The following is a 24,992-nucleotide window of genomic DNA, read 5'->3' on the forward strand; positions in this document are numbered from 1 at the left end:
CTGTGGTACCAAGTCCTGGCCCTGCCTGTTTTGCACACGAACGTGATGAAATTTCACCTGGTGAAAGCGTTAAGAGCTGTAAAGAGCGTTGCTGGATCTCCAGGGATGTGTTTTCTCAAGGTGGTCCTTCTTTTGACAGATTCTACGTTTCCATATCATTTAGCGCACAGGCAAAACACGAGGACAGCTTGTCACAACCTGAGGAGGAGCTGGTGGGTCATAACTGATCCACAGATGAAAATTTTCTGGATCAGGCATTCCTTTTGAGAGCTCTTTGTAACCAGTAGGTCTCTAAGATAACTGTAGCTATATAAAGGAGACGAATAATGTAAAAGAAGCAAAAGAGCCAGTGTTGAACCATATCACCTCCTAACACGCATTAATAAGTCATATTTTATAGAATTTTTGGGATTTTTAGGCAATATCCTAACCCTTTTATGGAGATTAAAATATAGGCCTACTTTTATTTCATCCAATGTTCTTACCAAGGGTTGCATCTGACCTGCAACGGGGGCTGTTAATTCTTACAAAGAGCAAAACAAATAACAAAATAACCAAATGGCACCAGCCAACTTTGGCATTCTTGCAAGAATCTGGATGGGGATTCAGAATTCTAAACATAGTGTTCCAGGGAACCATGCAAAAGGATCAGCGTTGACAACCAGTTGGAACTTCCCCTTTCTATTTTAATCACCCGATCACATACAGGATAGTAACATGTCAAGAAGATGACTTTGACCAACTGTTATCAGGGAGCCTGATAGGTGGCTCTTAGAGCCATGGATGTGTTAACACTGGATCTGGGTTATTGTGAAGATAGAAATTCGTGGGAATCCAGGAGAATGCAGGAGACTGCCCTGGATATATGTGCACATGAGAGGCAAAAAGGCAGAGATGAGTGCAGGAAGCCAGAAGGTAGCAAAAAGCAGAAGGTGGCATCAGAATTTGAGATACGGGGAACTAGAAATAGGGAAGAACCAATGGCAAGAAGAGTTTATAGGACTCATTTGATTTAACTTTGGGTAGGGTACATTGTTGGCTTCAGCAACAAAATCATCTGCATTTGGCCTTCAAAACAGCCACAAAAAGCTTGAGCAGAGGAAGAAACATCTGGGATGGAGATGTGTGTCTAGGCAGCCATCTTGCGGGCAGGTGTGCATCTCAAGGTAAGCGAGGCTGTGGGGGAGAGAGTGGATGTGGGGAAAGTGGGTATGGGACCCGGACTGAGTCAGGAGGATGCCTGCAGATAAATGGTGGGTGAAAGAGGACAGCTAAATGAAACACAGAAGAGGGTTTTCTAAGAAGTGTATGTTTGCTGAGAAATATAAAGTGTACACAAAGAGGGGCTTTTTTCAGTGAAGAGAGATTATAGAGGCAGGGTGATTAGAAGTGCCGATGGTGGCAAAATCACTCACTGGCTTTCAGCACACTGGGTTCAGTGGTGACTGTGGAATGAAAGCCCTGGGTCTTTTTCTGCCTCCATTTCAGACAGGTTTCTTCTCATTTTCCATTGTGCACTCATAACTCTATGGAAAAAAAAATCTCAGCATCCACAGTAATCAACTCCCTGCACTAGATCCTCAGACCTCTTCTCATCTGGACTCTCCTCGGCGTATGACACTTGACCACTCTCCTGTCCTTAGCTCCTCTCTTTTCTGGGATTTTGATGTGCAGGCGACTCCTCATTTTCTATTAACTCCTTGACTGCTCTTCTAGGCACCTCTAGCCTCTGTCTCCTCCAAAGTCGTTGATGTTAAAGTTGCTCAAAGATTTATGCTTGTCCCTCATTACTTTTCGCTTTGTATTCCCTCTCTGATCTCACCTGCATCTTTGATGTCAAAGACCACCAAAATAATAATTCCCCTAGCCCGCCCTAATGTCTCTTTGGAGTCCATACATTCAGCTGCTTACCTGACCTTCACTGCGATGTCTCAAAGTCTCTCCCAACTCATCATTTCCCAAGCCAATTCAAGTTATCCTCCCCGCAGACCAGAATGTGCAAGCTCCAGTCTTCTTCCTCTGTTCCATAGTCTAGTAAGTGGCACCACCATCCCTTCTGCTATGCAATTTGAAAGCCTCGGCTCTTTCCTCATATCTGTTCTATCACCAAGTCCTGCTAATGTTACGTCTTAAATACTTTCCTCCACCTCTGCTATCACCACTTTGGTTTAAGCTACCCTCATCTATCACCATCTCTATTGAAATAACATTATTACTGATTTTGCTATTTTAAACATTGCCCTGAAGTTCTTTGATAACATCTCCCATTGAGAAGTGAAGTGTAGGTTCTATGCCCTTGAAATTGGCTGCACTTGGGGCTGCACTGACCAACAAAGTCTCATTAAAGTAGGATTGTGTCACTTCAGAGCAGGGTCATAAAAGGCAATGCAACGTTATCTTGCTTGCTATAACACTGATGTTGGAGCCCTGAGAAGTTTAGATGTCCATGCTCTCAGGAAGCCAAGCCACATGGAGAGGTCACATGTGGGCATTTTGGTCGTCAGTTATAATTTTTGCACTATCTCAGCCAAAGCCCAGACAAGTGAGTGATCAAGTCTTTTAGAGGATTCCAGACCCTAGCCACCAGTGCCCTCCCAGTTTAAAAAGTCTTCAAGGTAAAGTTCCCAGGCATCATGGAACAGTGGCAAGTTATGCCCCTTCTCCCTCCACCTTCTACTCTCTCCACCTTCCGCCCCACCCCTGTCTGCCCAAGTTTCAGAAATACTAAATCAATCAACATAATAAAATGATTGTTCTAGGGGATGAAAGTTACAGCACAGGGAATATAGTCAATGGCATCACAATAGCATTTTATGGTGACAGGTGTGGTGAGTGTAGCCTGACATATAGACTTGTCCAATCACTATGTTGTACACCTGAAGCTAAGGTAGCATTGCATGTCAACTATACTTGATAAAAAAAGAAGCTGAGAAATTTGGGGGTGATTTGTTGAGCTTTTTTTTTTGTTGTTGTTTGTTTTTATTTTTGGTAAATGTCTCATTGGTGTCTGTTTCTTACAATACACTGTCAGCTCTACTGGGACAGAGACCCCATGTCTGTTTTTGCTCCCAATAGTATTCTTGCTGCTTTGCATGGATCTTTGTTTTTTAATTCATATGACATCAGTATATCCTTGTAGGATAAAGGAATAAACTTGGGAGGTTTAGTTACAAGGCCAATGTTTTTAACCATTATGATTTATTGCATGGATTTAGGCTATGGGAGGGGTAAATAGATGAAATAGTTACGTCTATTCTTTAGGAAATTGCAGTCTACTTGGGGGCACATCAAAGGGCAGGTGCATCAATACTTCTTATGGTTAAGTGTCTCTGATAAGACAGACACTATACTATGTGCTTTCTGTAAACTATGGTATTTATTCTTCACAACTCCTGTGAGGTAGGTATGGTGCTTATTCTTTTTTCAAATTTTTAAAAACATCTTTAGTTTTGGGAAAGAGAGAGAGAGAGAGAGAAAGCAGGAGAGGGGCAGAGAGAGAGGGAAATATAGAATCTGAAGCAGGCTCCAGGCTCTGAGCTGTCAACACAGAGCCCAGTGTGGGGCTCGAACCCACGGACTGTGAGATCATGACCTGAGCCAAAGGTGGACACTCAACCGACTGAGCCATCCAGGTGCCCCAGTTCTTATTCTTATTTTACAGACTGGAGAACCAAAGTTCAAGCAGGATTTGAACCCAAGACTTTGATCCAAAAATGAGGCTGAAAAGATGAATTTTTTTCCTGGTAGAAAATATTTTAAGGACAGATGTGGGAAATAAAGCATACTGAATCAGATTTTCAGGCTAAGGAATTTTGAGTTTATTCTGTAAATAGTGGTGATCTAAAAGATTTTGAGCAGGAGACTGCTGTAATCAAAATTGATTTTTCAGTCCGTGACAGAGTATCTGGTGTTGGACTAGCCTTCTTACCACAAGTAATTAGAGAAGTGGAGAATACTTATGAAAAAAAAAATTTGTCAGACTTTGGATAGCAGGCACATTACTTGAGCCAAAGTGTAGAGACCTTATTGAAATTCTGAGTAGTAAGCAGAGGTAACCCACCCTGAGCAAAGTCTACTCTAGACTCACCTGAGTAAAGATTTATGATAAATTTTCAGAGGATTAAACAAATCCACAAGTAAGTTTCCCAATTCAAGGAAAATAATAAGACACATAACAGCATAGCATTCCAAATTCTCAAAACATAATAAAAAATTATAAGACATTTGGAAAAGCAGGAAAATGTGATCCTCAAACCAAGAGAAATAGAAACAGATCTGAGAGAGATGATAGAATAAACAAAGATGTTTAAAATATCTATTTTAATTACTTTCCAAGCTTTAAGGAAAATGTGACCATAGTAAGGATCAAATAGGACATCTAAATAGGGAGACAGCAATGAAAAAGAAAAAAAAAATGAACCAAATGGAAGTTTTGTACTAACAAAATATAATATCTGCAATGAATAAGTCATTCAACGGGGTTAACAGTAGATTGAATCGTGCAGAAGAAAACAAAAATCAGGGAACTTGAAGACAGGGTAGAGATTGTAGTATGTAAAGGAGGAGAAATGGTGGAAAAGAAAGAAAAGATATTCAGGGATTTGTGGGACAATATTGAGAGTCTAACACAATTATCAAGAGTCTCAGAAGGAGGAAAGAGGTTTAAGTACAAACATATTTAATGAAATAAGCATGATAAAATGTTAATATGTGATGTAAAAAATAAATCCACAATTCTCAGAAGCTCAGCAATACAGAATAATGGCAATGCATCAACTTGTTGAAAACCACTGATACAGAGACATTTTAAGCCAGAGGGCAGGAAAACATATTAGTTATAGAAGAATGGTAAAAATGATTGCTGTGTTATTGTCAGAAGCAGTGCCAGCCAGAAAATAATGAAACAACATCTGTAAAATGCCAAAAGAGAAAAAAGAAACAGCTAACCTAGAATCTTATGTACGTGGAAAATATCTTTTAAAAAGGAATGTGAAATAAAAAAATATTTGTATGCAAAGCAAAACTGAGAAAATGTATTACCAGCAAACCTTTGTGAAAAGGCAGTTTAAAGGAAATTCTTCAGGGTAAAGGAAAATGGTGGCAGGTGGAAACTCAGATCTGCACGAAGGAATGAAGAGTGTAGAAAACGGTAAACATGTGGGTAAATACAAAATCATTTTTGTTTGATAGTGGATTTAAAGCATAGTTTGCTTTTTAAGGGAAAAGTAACCGACCATGTATTGTAGGGCCTCAATTCATGTACAAGTAATGTGTATTATAACAATGGCATAAAGGGGGAGATAAAATATATCACGTGAGTGTTCTTTCATTTTATCTACATGGCATAAACTACTTGACGGTAGACTATGAAGAGTTACAATGCATATTGTAAACCCTAGGAACCCACAGCACCAATAAAAATAAAACAGAGAAGTTGAGATCATAAGCCAATAGGGAAAGACGCAATATTAAAATACTTAATCCAAAGGCTGCTAGAAAATGATGAATAAAGAACAATAAATAGGAGACAAATGACAAAAAATAGCAAGATGATAGACACAAGCCCAAGAAGATTGATATTTACATTAAAATATTCATTTTTCCAGTGAAAGACAGAAATTGTTAGACTGGGTAATAAATAATACCAATGCCAATAATACTTATTTCTGGCCTCGTTCAGATAATACTCATGTACTTACTAAGTAAATCAAGTCATGGTGGCACATATCATCTTGCACGGTGCTTTTCTTGAATGAGAATATCTGTGCTAACAATGCTTTTGATTTCTTCTACTGCAAAACGACCTTGCAAATTCAAAACCAATCTTCAGTAATTCAATTCTGCACATATTTGAAAACAAATATTAGGGATGTGTATAATTCCATGTAGCTACCACATCTGTCTTGAAATAAGGTTTCAAAGTAATGAGAATGTCTAAAACAAAGCATTTGGCTATGGAAACATTGGGATAACAAAACACATTTAAAGGATGTTGTAAATTCTGGCTCTTTACCCGATAAAGATAATCATTTTGAGTGCGACCTGAATATTCACAGTTGATTCAGTAATATGGAGCTAGTAACTGGATAAAAAAATAGGCTTATGAAGATGGGGGGAAACTAATGGGAATTCAGTTCACTGTGTGCATGAAGCAAATAGAAGAAAGACATGTGAGTGTCTAGGCTATCCATAACATTACCAATGAGTAGGATCCCAATCTACTCAAGATAAAGTAATTATACTACAGAATCATAGAATTTTAGAGTGATTAAAAAAAAGAAGGAAAATAAATGCACTAAATCCTGCAATTGAAGAGAAAAATTGTCACTCTGGGTAATAACAGCAAAGCCCAAGTATATGCTATTTAAAAGGCACAAATTTAGTAAAAAGACACAAGTAAAATGAAAGTGGAAAAATGGAAGAATTATACCATATGAACTCTATCAGAAAGCTGGAGTGGCTATTGTAATGTCAGACAATGTAGATTTTAGGACAAGGAATACTACCAAAGAAAGAGACATTTCATAATGTTAAAAAGGCATTCATCAACAAAAAAAAAAAAAGAAAAGAAAAGGAACAATCGTAAAAGCATATGCTCCTAAAGCAGAGTTTCAGAACACAGCGAACAAAAATTTCCAGAGCAGAAGTGAGAAATTACCAAATCCACCATCACAATTGGAAATGATTTTAATTCTCTTTCAGTAATGTATTCCTAATCATAAAATACACCCAAAACACCCAACCTCTTTCTGGTATAAAAAGGTTGGGTTGATAACAACAAACAATTGACCCAAATGACCTTTACAAACACTTCACCCAGTAACCATGGGATAAATATTCTTTTCAAGTGCACGTGGACCATTTACCAAGATAAAACTATATTCTGCATCATAAAACAAGTCTCAACACTTTAAAAGTATTAAAATTATACACAGTGAGTTATCTGGCCAAGAGAGAATTAAATTAGAATAACAAAAAGATATCTGGAAAATTCCTAAATTATTTGGATTTTTAGCAATGCATTGTTGTATAATCAGGGGGTCCAAGAAAAAATTACAAGAGAAATTAGACAATACAGGGAACAGAATGTGTGTGTGTTTATATGTATATATTTGTATGACAAAATTAAAGCAGTGCATAGAAAGAAATACATAGTTCTGATTTATAGTACTCATAAGTTATGCTAGAAAAGGAAAGGATTATAATCAGTGACCTAAACATCTAATTTAAGAAGATAGAAAAAGAACTATAGTTGACCCTTGAACAACATGGGTTCAAACTGCCTGGGTCCATTTATACACACTTTTTCCCTGTATACAAATACATTATAGTACTGTAAATGTATTTTCTCTAACCCTGCATTGTTCAAAGGTCAACTGTGATCAAACCCAAACTTATACTTAATGGTAAAAAGGTAAATATTTTCTCCTTAAGATTAAGAACAAGCAAGATACCTGCTCTTCCCATTTCTATTCAATATTATACTAGAGGCCCTAGTTTGTATAATAAGACAAGAGATAAAAGACATAAATATTGGAAAGGAAAAGTAAAATTATCTTTGTTTTCCAAAGAAATAGGTGTGTATGTAAAACAAAAATCACTCAAAGGAATCTAAAACATAAAATCTTCTAAGGCTAATAAGTGAATTTACAAGGTCATAAGATATAAGATCAATATATGGGTATAACTGTTTTCCTATACTGACAGTGAACAGTTAGAAAATAATTTTTTTAAAGAATATGGGGTGCCTGGGTGACTCAGTCGGTTAAGCAGAGGGCTCCTGGTTTCTACTTAGGTCATGGTCTCATGGTTCATGAGTTCGAGCCCTGTGTTGGGCTTCCCACTGATAGTGGAAAGCCTGCTTGGGATTCTCTCTCTCTCTCCCTCTCTCTCTATACCCTTCCCCTGCTCTCTCTCTCTCAAGATAACTAAACTTAAAAAAAAATATTGCTTACAGTATGTGTAAAATCTTTACATTTCAGATTACAAAACACTGTTGAGAGACATTAAAGTAGATATAAAAAATGAAGAGATATATAACATGTTTATGCATTGAAAATCTAAAATTACAAAATGTAGCTCCCTTCAAATTTATCTACTGATTTAATGCAATTCCAATCAAAATTCCTGAAGATTTTTTTTGCAGAAATTGGCAACCCGATTCTATAACTCATATAAAACCATAAAAAATCTATAATAAGCCAAAATAAATTTGAAGAAAAAAAAGTTGGAAAAGTCATAATACCTGATTTTAGTATTAGATCCACATGTATATAGTTTTGACCAAGACACCAAAATACTTTATTGAGAAAAAGATTTAACAAATAGGAATGTAAGAGCTAAATATCTCTACAAAAATCTACCTAGATTCACATTTTACATTACATAAAAACTTTAATTTAAAATGGATTGGAGGGGCACCTGGGTGGCTCAGTGGGTTAAGCGTCTGACTTCAGCTCAGGTCACGATCTCAAAGTCCATGAGTTTGAGTCTGACAGCTCAGAGCCTGGAGCCTGCTTTGAATTCTGTGTCTCCCTCTCTCTCTCTCTGCTCCTCCCCAACTTTGTCTCTCTCTCTCTCTCTCTCCCTTCCTCTCTCAAAAATAAATAAACATTAAAAAAAACTTTAAAAAAATTTAAAAAGATAAAATGGATTGGAGATTAAAGGTAAAAATTAAAAATATAATACTCCTGTAAGAACAAAGGGAAAAATTTCACTCCACAACCTTGGAGTAAGCAAAAATTTCTTAGCGAGGATCCAAAGAGCATCAACTTGAAAAGAAAAAAAAATATATATTAGGCTTCATCAAAATTAAAAACTTCTGCACATAAATATTCACAGAAGCATTATTAATTTATAATAGCCCAAAGTGGAAACAACCCAAATGTCCATCAACTGGTGAATGGAGAAACAGAATGTGCATCCCTGCATGGAATACTACTCAGCGATAAAAAGAAGCGAAGTCCTGATCCATAGTAAACATGGAAGAACCTCCCAGACATCCTACTAAGTGGAAGAAGTCAGGCACAAAGACCACATAGTGTGTTTCCTTGTGCTTGGAAGGTCTACAGCAGGCAAATCTAGAGACACAGAAGGCCGATGTGGTTGCCAGGCACTAGGAGTGGGCCAGGGGGTGGTTCACTGTAAATGGGCCTCAACTGTCTTGTTAGAGTGAGGGGCATGTTCTAAAATTGGATTATGATGGTGGTTGCACAATTTGCTAATTTCATTGAAAATCATTTGATTCTAGGGGTGCCTGGGTGGCTCAGTTCGTGAAGCGTCTGACTCTCGATTTTGGCTCAGGTTGTGATCATACGGTTGTGAGGTCAGCTCTACGCTGGGTGGGGAGCCTGCCTAAAATTTTCTCTCTCTCCCTGCTCTGTCCCTCCCCTGCTCTCTTTCTCTCTCTCTCTCTCTCTGTCTCTCTCTCAAAAAAAAATGATTATACGCTTAAAATAAGTGAATTCTGTAGAATTAAATTACGCCTCAATACAGTTGTTAAAAATCATTAGAAATCGTACAGACGATGAGTTAGAAGAATTAAATGAGAGGACAGGACAGAAGATATAAATGAAAGCACGTTTAAAAATGTTTCTACTGCGCATGTATAACCCATTTAAAAATTAAACACATTTAAAAAATGCAATGGCTTTGGGGATAAATAAAAAATGATATTACTGATAGCATGAAATATAAATACACATCAAATGCTTGAACAAGATCTGACAGACTTCTGTGATTAAATATCTAAATGTATAAAATCTCTTTAAAAAGCATGAAAGAGGACTTAAATCCCTGGAATGGCATGCTGTGTGTCAGCAAAAGAGCTCATCGTTGTAAAGATATCCATTCTCACTAAATCAATTTATAAACAAAATCAAAATTCTGAAGACTTTAAAAATGAAACCAAGAATCTTGACTCTGAAATTCATCTCTCCCTATCAAATACGCGCATGGACTAAATAGACAGCCACTGCTCTGGTAATTGACAAATAGAACAATGGGAAAACATTTCCATAAGAAGACTTGCGTCTGGAAACAAGTTCAAAAATTGGAACAAATGAGGAGGAGGGCTCGTTATTGAATTTGATTTTACTGCCAGACCAGTAAAAACAAGTTTCAAGCACAGATTCAAGGTTAAGTATACAAGGAAGAGAGAGGATGCGGCACACTTCTATCCCTCATGCCTACTTTCATGTCACACTGGGTTGCCCCTGAGTACAGCGATGTCTCTGCCAGCCTTGTCCAGGTGTCCCACTTCTCACATCCAGGCTCTGAAAGGGCCAAAACGAGGGATGAGGTGGGGACCACCTGGCAGGGGAATGGGTGGGTTGTGTTGACTGCCTTTACCTGCATCCGGAGTCTCTGGGAGGTATTTGGATCTCTGGGTCTTTTCCCAGGAATGCTAAAGTCCTAGCCCAATGATCCTGGGATCTGGAAGGTGCTGCCCAAACACCTTAATCCCTCATTGGGGCAGCCAACTTTGCCTTTTCTGTACCCTTTCAGAGCCCAGTTCACAGAGCTGAAATCATAGATCCAGTTTAGTTATGGCCACTCCTAGAGAACCATTAGGATCCAGCAGATAATCAATCAATCAATCAATCAATCAAAACTTCTCATATTGGAAGACAGTGAATGTTAAGAAAATGAATAAGCAAACCAGAGAACAGGATAATTACTCACAAAAATTCATATTTGATGGTTTTTTATCTATACCTATACCTATACCTATACCTATACCTATACCTATACCTATACCTATATCTGTATCTATACCTATATCTATATCTATATCTATCTATATCTATATCTATATCTGTATCTATATCCATCCAGAATATATACATGTTCCCTTTGACTCCACAGTTCCAATTCTAGGTATATATTTAAGAGAAATGAGAACATATATTCACAAATAGACTTGTACAAGAATATTTTTAACTGATTTTTTTTTAGAATAGCCCTAAATTATGAACAATTCGAAGTTTATCTGTAGGAGAACAAATAAACTGATACACATCGATATAATGGGATATTACTCAGCAATAAATAGGAATTAACTACTAGAAACCCATAACAACGTGGATAAATCTCAGAAACATTATGGTGAGCAAAAGAAGCCATGCACAAGAGAGTACGGAATGTCTGTTTTATTTATATGAAATTCTAGAGCAAGTTGAGACTATGATGCAAGAAACCTGAGCAGTGATTTCCATCAGAGGGCAAGGGGTTGGGAGTAGTCGAAATTGACTGAAGTGGTATGGTAACCAGCCTCCAAGATGGCCCTCCATGATTTCTCCCCTTGGTTCCCTCCCATGTTGTACCAGGTTTGGTCTGTGTGACCAAAAGAATAAGGCAAAAGTGAAGGTGTGGAATGCTTCTTCTGAGTTAAGGTTATAGCTTGAGTCTTATAATGTCTCTCTCTCTCTCTCTCTCTCTCTCTCTCTCTCTCTCTCTCTTTTTCTCTCTCTCTATCCCTCCCTGCCTCTCTTCCTCCTCTCCTTCTCCCTCTCTCTCATTCTCTCCACTACTCTGGGACTCTGCTTCGTGTTGTGAACATCCCTGTGGAGAGGCCAGCATTGGCAAGGAACCAAACCTCTTGCCAACAACTGAGCGAGCTTGGAAATGAATCTTCCAGTTTCAGTCAAGTCCATAGGGACTGTGGTCCTGGTCACCTGACTGACTGAAGCTTTATGATAGATGCTAAGCCAGAATCACCCAGCTAAGTCACTCCTAGACTCCTCGCCCTCAGAAATCATGTGAGGTAATAAAACAGAAAGCTTGTAGCTTTACATTGCTAAGTTTGGGGGTAACTTGCTATTTAGCAAGATGTATCTAGTACAGGTGGGTGTAGGGGAGCTTTGGGGGTAGCAGAAATGTTCTATATCTCGACGAAGGCATCGGCTATTCAGGTTTATGTATTTGTCAAAAAAAAAAATCATAGTGCCGAACACTTAACACCCGTGAATGTATGTAAATTGTAACTCAAGAAAACATATTCTGTATTTAAAAACACTTAGTTTCAGCAGTGAAAGAGTACACGAAGAGGTGAAAATGGCTTTTCAGAGATGAATTTGTATAAAGCTTGGCACGTTTCAGAAATTTTCCAGAACGATGTGTGAATGGCTTCTCAAAAAATGTAGTTGAGAGATTTTTATGTAAGTATCCAACACTTGGGCATGGGCCTGGGAAGATGTGATTCTAAGTGAACCTGTTAGCAGTTAATAGGGACACCTGAATAGTATATACCATTGCTTCTAATGGTTTATGCCATATTTTGTAATATATGGGCAGACTCTTCAATTCTATCCTATTGCTGGCAGTTTGAGTGGTGAGATTGTTTCTGAAAATAGGTTCCATGTATGAAGGCATGATTCTCTAATTGTAAAATTGTTAAAACCATAATTCTCATATGCGTAGATAGTATCTGTCAAAGTTTAATTAATGGGGGGAACAGCAGAACATCGGAACTAATTTCATAAGGTTATGAGAAACTGGAGTTTCCAAGAAGTTGGGGAAGGGACTGTTGAGACAATATTGTGAAGGTGGATACCAAATTGCTTAAGCCATTTCCATTGTGTTATCTTACATACCAGACAGGGAACAAAAAAACTCATCCCACTTATCAGTTTACTGCAAAGTAATCTCTAACTTTACAGAGTTGCATGAGAGCTGAGCTCTAACCAATTTTGAGTCAAAATTGCATTTTTCAAGATAATATGATTTCCAGATTGGCTTGTTAGAAGATGCCCTACTACTGGGGTATGTGGGTGGCTCAGTCGGTTGAGTGTCTGAGGCTCAGACATGGCTCAGTGTCATGGCTCAGGTCATGATTTCACTGTTCCCAAGTTCAAGCCCCACACTCTGTCTCTCTCTCAAAACTAAATAAACATTAAAAAATATTTTGAAAATTCAAAAATAATTTTTAAAAAGGTGTCCTATTTATTTTTAAATTATTTTCTTTTTTTTAATGTTTATTTATTTTTGAGAGTGAGGGAGGGAGAGACAGAGCACTAGCGGGGGAGGGGAAGAGAGAAGGAGACACAGAGTCCAAAGGAGGCTCCAGGCTCTGAGCTGTCATCACAAAGCCTGATGTAGGGCTCCAACCCACAGACCGCGAGATTATGACTTGAGCCGAAGTCAGACGCTTAACCGACTGAGCCACCCAGGCGTCCCCCATTATTTTCAATATATCTTAAACACCAGTAAACCTTATGTTGACTTCAGATTGGGGGTCCTCCACTCATTTTTGTCTTTTGTCTTTGCTGTTCCACAGAATGAATGTATTGGAGGGGTGCCTGGGTGGCTCACTTTCTTGAGCGCCTGACTTCGGCTCAGGTCATGCTCTCATGGTTTATGAATTTGAGCCTCACTTGGGCTCTCTGTTGTCAGCTCAGAGCCTGCTTTAGATCCTCTGTCACCCTCTTTATCTCTGACTCTCCCCTGCTCATGTTCTGTCTCTTAAAAATAGATACACATTAAAAAAAAAAAAAAAAGAATGAATGTATTGGAAAAATGAGTCAGCTTAGCAGAGGGTACACAGGAAATGAGCGAAGGCCCCAGAAATGCTGCAGGTTATGGGTGATGAGTGCCTGGACAGATGCTGGCAGCAGAAAGTAAGAGGTCTTATGAGAAAGATTCCGTGTTGTTAGAATCAATAAGGTTTGGCACCTGGTTGAACATAAAGGACAAGGGGGAGAGTTCCAATGTGTTGAGTCAGGGGGCCAGAGAACCATTATAAAAACAGAAATCTTCTGCACTTGGGGGCAGGGAGAGGGGGGCAGCTAGAAGGAGGAGTCAGTGAGGCAGCAGGAGAGGAGAGCCAGGACAAAGCAGCAACTTGACTTGGGGTGCCCTCAAAGCATGGCACTGGAGTTCTATAGATAGAGGTGTAGGTTTAGGCAAGTTACCTCATCTCTCCAAGCCTGTTTCCTCTCTTATAAAATAGGGAAATGATAGCTTCTTCTCTGGATCGTCATGAAGATTAAAGTACAAGAGAATGTAAATGTATGGCACAGTGTTTGCCACAATAATCGCCATGTGGGAAGAAGTTAGTAGTTGGCACTGCTGAGTGCCTAGCATGGAAGGGGAGCTCCAAAGGATGATGTGGTAAAGACGGGATTCAGGAGAATGCAGACTGAGAAGAGCCCACTGGATTTTGTATTTAGGGTGTCGCAACCTTCGATGAGAACAATTTTAAGAGACAAGCAGGTGGGGGTAACCGTAAACAGCGAGTGGGGTCTTGAAAAATCGGGAACAATGAACGTAGGCGTTGTTTTTTTTGATGGGGTTGAGAACGCAAGCTTCGGGTAGATCAGGGAGTGGCATGGCTGAGGACCGTTCTTCTTCATTCCAGCTTTTCTGAGAGCAGGGAAGACTGGGAAACACTTGTATCCCATTTGAAGGGAAAAAATGGAAAAAGATAAAGGGAGTTTGAGTTGAAGAAAAGTGCAGTGAAATATACAGCTGTGTTATCACAGCCAACGGGGAGACAAGCTGGTCTGCAGAGACCAAGGAGGTGGGGTATGTTCTTGAAGCTGCGAGCTGGGTGGCATGGGCACAGGGGAGAATCTGATAGGGAGACCGTGCAAGGTGAATGACAGAATTAAGAAGCAGGTGTGGGGCAGGGTAGGAAGGAAGGAGGGGTGACAAATGGCCTGTGTGAACAGGAACGGGCTGAGGAAGAGGATGGCCAAGGTCAGGACAAAGAATAGCTTTAGGAAGAGTGAGTAAGACATGTGGCAAGCTGGAAGCGGGTGGCCAGCCGAGAAATTTCTAAGACCAACTTTTAAGTCCAAGGATGATCAATTACAGATGGGCTGCCAGTCATGTCTCCGCCTAAGTGTGACTGAGGCAGAGTAGAGGTGAACTTTGTTCAAAGTGTAGGAACCGGCGGGTGGGAAGTAAAGCCACAGAAATGGAAGCATGAGAAATGGGTCAGCAACAGCGGGGCTCAGCACTCATCCTTCGTGTCAAGGGGTCCAGACTGGAACCGCCCTGTGAGAGTCCTGTCAAGTGGCCCAGGTGGGCATCATTAACAAAAGGGTGATTCTGAAACCAGTTCCCGAAACCCAGTCTGTCCCCTGGCCTGTGTGCCAAACAGCTTCTGAAGGCCTGTTGGGGGCACAGGGAACCTTTGGCTCCAGAGTCAGGGAAAGAGCCTCCAGCGTCTTGTGATTTAGCTTCACTCAGAGAACTCTCTTGGAGGGTCTAGGATACCAGGTTCTATGCCAGCTGACACTCACCAGAACTAGAAGTCTGCTATGTCTATAGCCTCCAGAAAGCCCAAACCCCATGTAACCATCACTCCGGGGGGCGGGGGGGCGGGGAATGACTGTGCTTCCCAATTAAGCAACATTGGGTGGAAAAGCTGAGAATTTCTGAAGAGAAGAAGTTGGTTTGGCCTCGGAGCTCTTTTTTTTTTTTTTTTTTTTCCCAAATTCACATTTCAGCTTGAGAGTCTTAAACCTCTTGGGTTATGGTTTCTATTTGTTTCTGACAGGACTTTTTTCACCCTGGAAATAGAAGTATGGGGCAGGCTTGAGGCTTGGTTGTGAAATGGAAGTTTTCCAGGAATCTCTTATTTACAGATAGTCCCAGGCAACTCTGATTAATTATGTCTGGGAATCACAATTTAAAAATACTGCTTTAGGAATACATTCTAACTAAAACCCCTCTCACCTAGGTGTCAAGCAGGAAAATGAGTATGTACTGATTCGTACTCAAATGTGAATGACTGATAGGAGATAATTGTGTCAGCCTCCTGTATGTCAGGATACAGTTACATTGTAGCAGCAATACACACTTAACTAAAAGAAAAAATGACATATTAGTACTGGTGGAGGGATGTCTTCCCAGGTCATCTGAAATCACATCATATTGCGGGGGACTATAAAGAAACATGCCCTCATAAAGAATGGTGAATATATAAATGATGAATGAGTAAATGTTCTCTTGACTATTAAGAGTTTATAACGATAAACACACATTCATTTAAAAACAACAACAACAAAAGCAACATCCCTTGTGGATTAACAAGTCTTTTAATGAGCCTCCGGGACAGAAATAGATCAATGAGATAGGAACCACACCTTATGATTGTATAACTCTTTAATTTTGTACAGTGTCCTTCTCACTAAATCCCCCAGTTCTATTCGTTACCATTATCTTTATTTCCTAGATTTAAGTTCAGAAAGCCTGCTTTGCTCTAAGTGGTGGAGCTATAACCCAAACGCATGTCTCTCAGTCTAGCACCAAATCTTTCTGGTACTTCACAGTGACCCCCGACATCATAGCTGACTGTGCAAAGCCTTCTTCAGAACTGTCCTCCCTCAGCATGCTTTACCACTTGACCCATCAGATATTTTCTGCTCCATGATAGATCATGTTCCCAATGTTTGTAAATATCCAGCTAAATTATTACAGCTGTCTGGTTTCATGTTGAGAAAGAGCATTTTTGTTTTGTATGAGGAAACATATCTCGATGGAGAACAGTAACAGCAGTTTTCGTCATCAAAGAGGGTGAGACTTGAACTTGAATAAGAGAAGCCAAGAAGTACACCTGGCAAGTCTGGGAGTGGAGAGAAAGGGTACTAAAGATGTTGAGGGGGGGAAGAGAGGAATAAAAGCACAGAGAAAGGAATGTGGGAAGAAGCAAGAGAAAAAGGAAGGGAGCCAGGAAAGAGGAGTGTTCAGGAAAGAGGGTTGGGGTGAGGAAGTATAACCGGCCCAGGGGCCTGTGCAGGATTTCTAAGTCGGATGACTGAAGGTTTAACCACTTCTTAGGGGAAGTAGTTCTATGGAGAGTGTGGCATAGGGAATGTTATGTGTTGCACATTTGTGGCTGTGATCGATGCCATCAGCAAGAGGTTCTTCTTGTCAGAAGAGCTTTCGAAACTCTCTTTGTGGTGACTCTTGGAGAAGCCATCAGCAAAGCAGATCCCTGCAGTCTGAACATAAATAGCATCCACTATGGTGCCTGCAAACATCCCCCAGGGTCACCAGTGAAAGATTCATCAATGGGACCAGTAGCAACGCTTTATTTATTTATTTATTTAGTTAGTTAGTTAATTTAAATTCCAGTCAGCAAACAGTCTAATATTAGTTTCAGGTGTACAATTTAGTGATTCAATACTTAACAGCACCCGGTGCTCATCACAAGTGCACTCCTTAACCCCCATCATCTATTTCACCCATCCCCCCACCCACCTTCCGTCTGTCTGGTCGCTATCAGTTTGTTCTCTATAGTTAAGAAGGACCAGGGGCGCCTGGGTGGCTCAGTCCTGTGAGCGTCTGACTTCAGCTCAGGTCATGATCTCCCGTTTGGTGAAATCGAGCCCCGCATTAGGCTCTGTGCTGACAGCTCAGAGCCTGGAGCCTGCTTCAAATTCTGTGTCTCCCCTCTCTGCCCTTCCCCCACTCATGCTCTGTCTCTTTCTCTCTCTCTCTCTCTGTCAAAAATAAATAAACTTAAAAAAAAAAAAAGAAGGAACAAAGGGACATTGCTGAGCTGTCAGAACCACCAGAGCAACCCCACTGGTAAATACTTGTGACTTAGGTCTATCTCTGTATCCTTAGTGATGCCAAGTGTGTCCTTTAAACTTGGTCAGATGAGATTTTTAAAGTGCCTTTAAGGGCAATTTAAAAAAAAAAAATTTTTTTTTAACCTTTATTTATTTTTGAGACAGGGAGAGACAGAGCATGAACAGGGGAGGGTCAGAGAGAGGGAGACACAGAATATGAAGCAGGCTCCAGGCTCTGAGCTGTCAGCACAGAGCCCGAAGCGGGGCTCGAACTCACGGACCGCGAGATCATGACCTGAGCCGAAGTCGGCCTCCTAACCGACTGAGCCACCCAGGCGCCCCAAGGGCAATTCTTTTGGGTACAGAAGACAAGTCAGATTTTGTTTTGGGTTTCAAAACTAATCTTCTATTTGTCAAAGTTAGAAATTTTAAAAATCGGCTTTATTTTGGGTAGAGTTCACCTTTAAAATCATCTTATGCCATTTATAAGTCTAGCACATTTTAGCAAACTTTAACACCAGGTTACTCCATTTACAAATTTAGTAAACTAAAGATCTTCAAATATTTTAAAACTGCATTTATAAATTGAACGTATTTAATAATCTTTCTTGAGTACTTTGAGTATTTAATTCTTATATTAATTAATTCTTATATATTTAAGTTCAGAGCTTCCAATGCTATATATAAAATTAAATGTTATGTATAAGTAAGCTTAGTAAGAATTCCACTGAAAATTGCAAGTCTAAATCAATTGCTCAATTATACCTTTTTTTCCCCCCAAGTAAGGTCTATACCTAACATGGGGCTTAAACTCAGGATCCCCAAATCAAGAACTGTGTGCTCTACTGACTGAACCAGCCAGGTGCCCCTCAATTGTGCCTTTTGAAATAGAGTTATAGGTCTGTCATTCCAATAGGTTAATTTCTCAGGATTACAAATACATAATTTCAAGCATGCAGATTCCTCAACACACAAAAATTATACTGTGATCATGGTTTTCGTTACACAAATGTGTGTGTATGTTCCTCCCTGGTCTAAATACCAATGAGCCCAATGTGGGTCTTGTATTTCTAGTGCCTCAAGCCTTTTAACGATTGTTAAAAAGTGACCCAGTTATTTATGGGTACGCCTCATGGATGTACCTCAATATGTGATCACAATTCCAAGGTCATTGTATTGACAAATTGTATAAAAATAGGCAAAGTATAAATTGCACATGCTACTCATTTCAGCGTGTGTGTTCAGGTCTTGCTAACGAATCTGTTTTAGTACTGCTATAATGGCATTCACATCTTAGAGTCACCATGCTGGCGCCCAGAGCAAGCAAAATGAGGCAAGCAGTCTCCCTTGCAGAGTGATGTCTGGAGTGTTACAAGCCAAAGAGACATTCAGGGTTTTGTGGTGAGGATTAAGTGAGATAATCTGTAAAGTCACCTAGCAGAGCTTCTGGTGAATAGCCAAGTGTTCAAACAGCTAGCTGCAAAATGAATGGACTGAACAGAAGTTGTAATAGAAAATTAGAGACCTTAAAGAAGCTTTAATTCCCTGTTACGATCATGGCCTCTATCTCTGTCCTTACCTTTACTCTTGGGGAAGGGACTGCAAACACTCGAAGGCAAGCTGTACTTCGTATTGTTAGTCATGATCCACATAGCTTAGTCACTCTGTGTACACGATACCTTTTGCATTAGTCAGGATGGAAAAAAGAGAGAACCCAAATAGAGTGGCTCAAACAAGACACACATTTATTCCTCTCTCACATAGCAGTGTACGGGTAGCCAGGGGCTCTGGGGCTGGCAGATGGGTATGCTTCAGAAAGTAATTCAGAATCCTGGATCCCATGCAGCTGGCTGTTCCATCATTCCCCAGGGTGTGGTTCTCGTCCACTTGGAGGGAACTGCCTTTCCCACTGATTCGACGCTGTAGCTCATCTAAAGGAGAATATATACTGTTTCTGCGCAACTTGTGATATGGATACCAGTGCTTATCATACAGAAGTTAGCCAAGAACCTTGGTATTTGTTTTGTAGATAATATAACATGTTTTTCTGTGGAGATAATTGGTTTAAGATTTTATTCTGCTACTGCTCAAGCACCAGCATGAAGGCTTTGCTTGTAGAAAGAGGAATTATCCTATATTTCGGCAAAGCATGCTATCCATGTGAAACCAAGAAGTGATTTCTTCCTAAAAATAGCCTCTCCGTATGAATTTCCACCATTAACTGTGTGTTCAGTTCTCCCCCATTTTTCTTATCCCTCCAATGTAAATGTAATTACTACTTAACTAGTATAATCTGTGCTCTAAAATGCTTAGTCTATAGTCATTTGGGAATAATGTCTTAGGGATGGAAAGGAAACTAACAGTTAAATTTCTACTATTGCCAGAGACTATGCTAGGTTTTTTTTTTTTGCATATTATCTTTTTTATACCATCCAATGACTTGGAACTATCCCCCTTTTACAGATGAGGCGTCTGTGACTTATATTAGAATTTAAGTGACTTCCTCTATATTAGACAGGAGGTTCCTGGGTGGAGCAGTGGTCCTGGAGAGAAAGGGAAACTCAAAAGACATGTGTCAACTACTTTGTGTAAAGAACTCTAACTCAGTGGCGTTGTTGGGTCTGCCTTTGGTCACAAATTAGCTATATGGCCTTGGACACATCCTATCACATCACTGGGCTTCATTGTAAAAGTGAGTTGGGTGTAGATATGCTCTAAGTTGTATTTTGTTCAAGATTTCTTCTCCATTTTCTCAACTTTGACTTCTACTGAGTATTTTGAGCACATGCCAACTGATAACAATCCATCTTGCCAGGAAGGTTATCTGATAATACTTTAGCTGGGTTCTAAAAGTGCAATGTTGTCTTTTTGGGAGCTTTTATGAAACAGCGTTCAAAATCTCTTGTTTCATTTTTACAGTTGGCCTTGAAGTGTTAAGTGTAACAGGCAGCTGTTGAGAAACTAAGAAGCTCTCTTACCTAATGTCTCTTGGCTGATGGGGGCTCTGGTGAAAGAAACACAAGACTTGCTCTCTGATTTGGCCCTCCAACCAGCTATGAGTCCTGGAAAGTTAGCTCCTTTACTCCTATGCTGAACATCAAGATTTTTTCTGATCTTTACTAATTTGGTAGTAAAATGTTCTGGTACTAATCAGGATCCCACACCCAATTCCAATGTGTGTGTGTGTGTGTGTGTGTGTGTGTGCGTGTGTGTGTGCCGTGGGCAGGAGGGTTCCCCACACCAACAAACAATTCTCTGATAGCATCAGATCCCACAGGTCAAAGACTCAGTCCCACAAGACTGCCTCCCTACCCCCACCCACCACCACTTGCAAATCCAGATGTCATTCGTGCCTTTGACCAGTTGGCTACAGACCAGAAGCTCCAACGATCCCCTTCCTGGGTTTGATTAATTTGCTAGAGTGGCTCACTGAACTCAGAATAGCATTTTATTTACTAGATTACCCGTTCGTTACACAAGGATATAACACAGGGACAGCTAGTTGCAAAGAGACATGTAGGGGGAAGTATGGGGAAAGGGCTAGGAGCTTCCATGCTCTCTGAGTGTGGCACTGCCCCTGAATCTCCATGTGCTCACCAACCTGGAAGCCATCTGAACGGCCTATTATTGGGATTTTGTGGAGGCTCCATTTCCATCCCACCTCTCCTATCTGAAGGATAGGAGAGAGTGGGGCTGAAGAATCCAAGCTTCTAATCATGGCTTGATCTTTCTGGTGACCAGTCCCCATCCAGGAACCCACGTTCAATAGAACAATGCTTCTAGTGTTCTTTTCACTTCGGAAGTTATAAGGATTTCAGGAGCTCTGTGCTGGGAACCAGGGACAGAGACCAAAATATATATTTTCTGTTATTTCATAGGTAGTTAAAACATACAGTATTTGTTTTAAATGTCTTTTTCATCTGATGGCCCAAAACCTTTATACGTACTTATTGGCCATTCGCATTTTTCCTTTGTAAATTGTTGAGTTGATTAATTTTTTTGAAATCATTTTTCTTAGTGACTGGTATGGTCTCTTAATGAATCAAGGATAGTAAAGACTGATATATAAGATGAACCTTTCTTTCTTCCAGTTTTCATTTGCCTTTTAATTTGTTTAATGTATTTATTTAAACTGTAGATGAGAAAGAGTTAACATTTTCATTCCAGAAAGCCTCAGATTTTGGGAGATATCACTATTCCTAGGGTTATATGGACATATAAAATTTTAAATGTTTAGGTGATGATTGGTCTATCTTTTCATTGATGCTTTGTTGTGCATTTTATCATGGTCACTGATATGATATCATGGTCACAGATATGTCTCTGTGAAGATAGGAAATGCCAATTATTTCATCTTATTACCTAACAATGACCAGGAATATGGAGCATGCATAATAGAAGTTTCTCCAGTAAATCAGTAGAAGGTGTATGGGAAACATTTGTTCTATTTGCATATTGTCCTCTGGGTCACTTTAGCACTGACTGAATAGCTGGGATCCATGTTCATTGTCGGTCCTGGCCAACGTGGGCTTGGACATTCTGGAATGGAGGTGGTTGACCACTGGCAATCAGGTTTAAATTACATTGAAGAGACTAGAGAACAGAGTTTGTAAACTGGTTTTAAATGACTACAGAAGGTTACCGGAGGAAGAATTTGCCACAGAGACAATAAACTTCACATGCCATTACTGAGGCATACATCATGCCATAATTTCCTTTCCTTGAGCCTTTACAATAAGGGGATTTGTTGTCTAAATTAGATGTCATTTTGCCTGGACTTAGAAGGGTTGCATATCCTTTTATGTTTATCTGGGACATCTTCTGTGGACCTTCCACCTCTCAGATCCAAAATTCAGAAACTTGCCAATGTCCCTTCATTGAGAATATCATAAAAGTGTGTGTGTGCGTGTGTGTGTGTGTGCAGGAAACAGGAACGCTCCTGCTATAAACAGGGATATCTTAGTGTTATCTTTTGCTTTAGGGTATTTGGTCTTGAATCACACTTGACCCATGGTTATATCCTTGACTTTGGAACAGCACAAACTTTTGGATTCGTATATGTTCTAGGGTCTGCTTTTGCAGGAATAGAGGTGTATTTTCCTAGAGTGGAGACCAAAGTGTTCATCATCACTATCATGTAGACATAATGTATAGAAATGTAATTTAGAAATTCACAAGTAATGGGCACCTGGGTGGCTCAGTCGGTTAAGCATCTGACCCTTGATTTCAGCTCAGGTCATGATCTCACAGTTCATGGGTTTGAGTCCCACATTGGGCTCTGGGCTGACAATGTGGAACCTTCTTGAGATTCTCTCTCCCTCTCTCTGTCTCTCTCTCTGCCCTTCCCCTACTCACACACACACACACACTCTCTCTCTCCCTCAACATAAATAAACATTTAAAAAAAATAAATAAAATTTCACAAGTTAAAGTCAGAAACATATTTGTTATAATACATGTTCACAAATAACACATTTCACTGTTGGAAAGTAGAAATCCAATGGGAGAAAGAAGAAAACACAAGTCGTTTATACTCCAACTCATGCAGATAATAATTGCTAAGAGTTTCGAGTTATTGTCTCAAACAGCACTTTCTGTGTGTGTGTGTGTGTGCATGTATACACATGTTTGTGTACATGTGTGCACATATGGACTTGCCAGTGTATGTGTTATTAAAAATTATTAACCTATATTCCATTTGAAACCTATTTTTCACAACTTTACTGAGATATAATCAACATCTAATTAATTACACATATTGAAATTGTACAATCTGATAAGTTTTGACGCATGGATAAACCCCTGAAACCATCACCACAATCAGAATAATTAACATATTACTACACCCAGAAGTTTCCACACATCCTTTGAAATCACTCTCTACTACTCCTCCCACCCCATCCCCAGGTATCCACCGATCTTTCTGTCCCTGTAAATTAGCTTGCATTTTCTAGAATTTTATATAATGGAACCAGGCAGCATCTAGCTTCATCCAGCTTCTTTCATTCAGCACAATTATTCTTAAATTCATCCATGTTGTTGCATGTATCAATATGCCATTTCTTATTGTTCATAAAAATATTTTATTAAAAATTTGATTTATTATTTTCATTGTTCATACTGTCTTCCTAATACCTGTGGAAACTTGCATTCCTGATATTGGTATTTGTGTCTTCTTTCTTTCTTTTTTTCCCCCCAGTCAATGTGGCTAGAGATGTATGAACTTTATTCATTTTCTCAACAAACCAGCTTTTGGTTTCATTGATTTTTCTCTCTTGTTTTTCTGTGTTTTATTTCCTTGTTTTCCACATTGATTTCTATTATTTCTTTCCATATGCTTACTTTGTCTTCCTTTGCTCTTCTTTTTCTAGTCTCTTTGAGTAGCAGCCAAGACTATTGATTGGTGGATTTTATTCTTTTCTGATTTAGTGCTGCAAGGTTTCCTGTAAGTACCACTGAACTGTTTCCCAAATTTTGATATGTTATGTTTTTGCTTCCATTCAGTCAAAATACTTTTGAATTTCCCTTTCAATTTCTTTGACCCGTGGGTTATTTAGAAGTGTGTTATTTAGTTTCCAAATATTTGAGGATTTTCTAGATAACTTTCTGTTGTTGATTTCTGATTCTATTCTACTGTTGTCAGATAATGTATTTTCTGTGTGTGCCTCAAAACTTTTCAGATTTATTGAGACTTGTTTTAGGGCCAACACATGGTCTATCATAGTAAATTATCTCTGTGCCTTTGAGAAGAATAAATATGTTGCTGCTGTTGGCTGGAGAGTTCTATAGGTGTCAATTAGATCAAATTTGTTGACAGTGTTTTTCAAAGTTTCTGTACCTCACTGATACTCTATTAATTCTGTCAATTACTGAGATCGGGATATTGAAATCTCTGACTCCAATTCAGGATTTCTCTATTTCTCCTTGCAGCTTTATCATTTTTACTTTTGTGTATTTTGAAGCTCCATCCTTAAAAGCACAAATATCTAGGTTTGTTGCGATACTTTCTTGACAAATCGACTCTTTTATTGTTATGAAGTGACCGTCTTTATTCCTGATGATATTTTTTTGCTCTAAAATCTACTTTGTCTGATATTAAGATAGGCACACCAGCTATGTTTTCATTGGCATTGATGTGGTATAGTATGGTGCATCTTTTTCCTTCCTTTTATGTTAAGCCGGTTTGTATTGTATTTGAAGTTGGATTCATATAGGTAGTTTTTTGCTGGACTTTCCTTTTCGAATCCAATCTGATAGTTGGTGTGTTCAAGACCATTTTCATTTAATGTGGTTACTGGGATGGTCTGGTTGAAGGCGCTCATCTTGCTATTTGTTTTGTATTTGAGCCGACTGTTTTTTGTTTCTCTTTTCTCCATTTTCTGACTTGGATTAATTGCATGTTTTTTAATGAGAGCAATTTTCCTCCTTTTTAAGCTCTTCACTGTTACTCTGTTGTTATTTTAGTGGTGT

The 24,992-nt window shown here is 39.3% G+C and overlaps 1 protein-coding gene across 1 annotated transcript in view; it reads left to right on the forward strand.

The window, feature by feature from the left end:
- Window positions 1–738: 738 nt before the first annotated feature.
- IL1RL1 (interleukin 1 receptor like 1) overlaps window positions 739–24,992 on the forward strand; it is a 70,183-nt gene continuing 45,929 nt past the window's right edge. Inside the window, exon 1 of the mRNA XM_040454103.1 lies at window positions 739–1,166. The gene's annotated coding sequence lies outside the window, so the exon portion shown is untranslated. The remainder of the gene's footprint in view (window positions 1,167–24,992) is intronic.

Source organism: Herpailurus yagouaroundi, unplaced genomic scaffold, assembly GCF_014898765.1.
Source record: "Herpailurus yagouaroundi ecotype Mexico unplaced genomic scaffold, PumYag 210, whole genome shotgun sequence".
In the NCBI taxonomy this organism is placed as follows: Eukaryota; Metazoa; Chordata; class Mammalia; order Carnivora; family Felidae; genus Herpailurus; species Herpailurus yagouaroundi.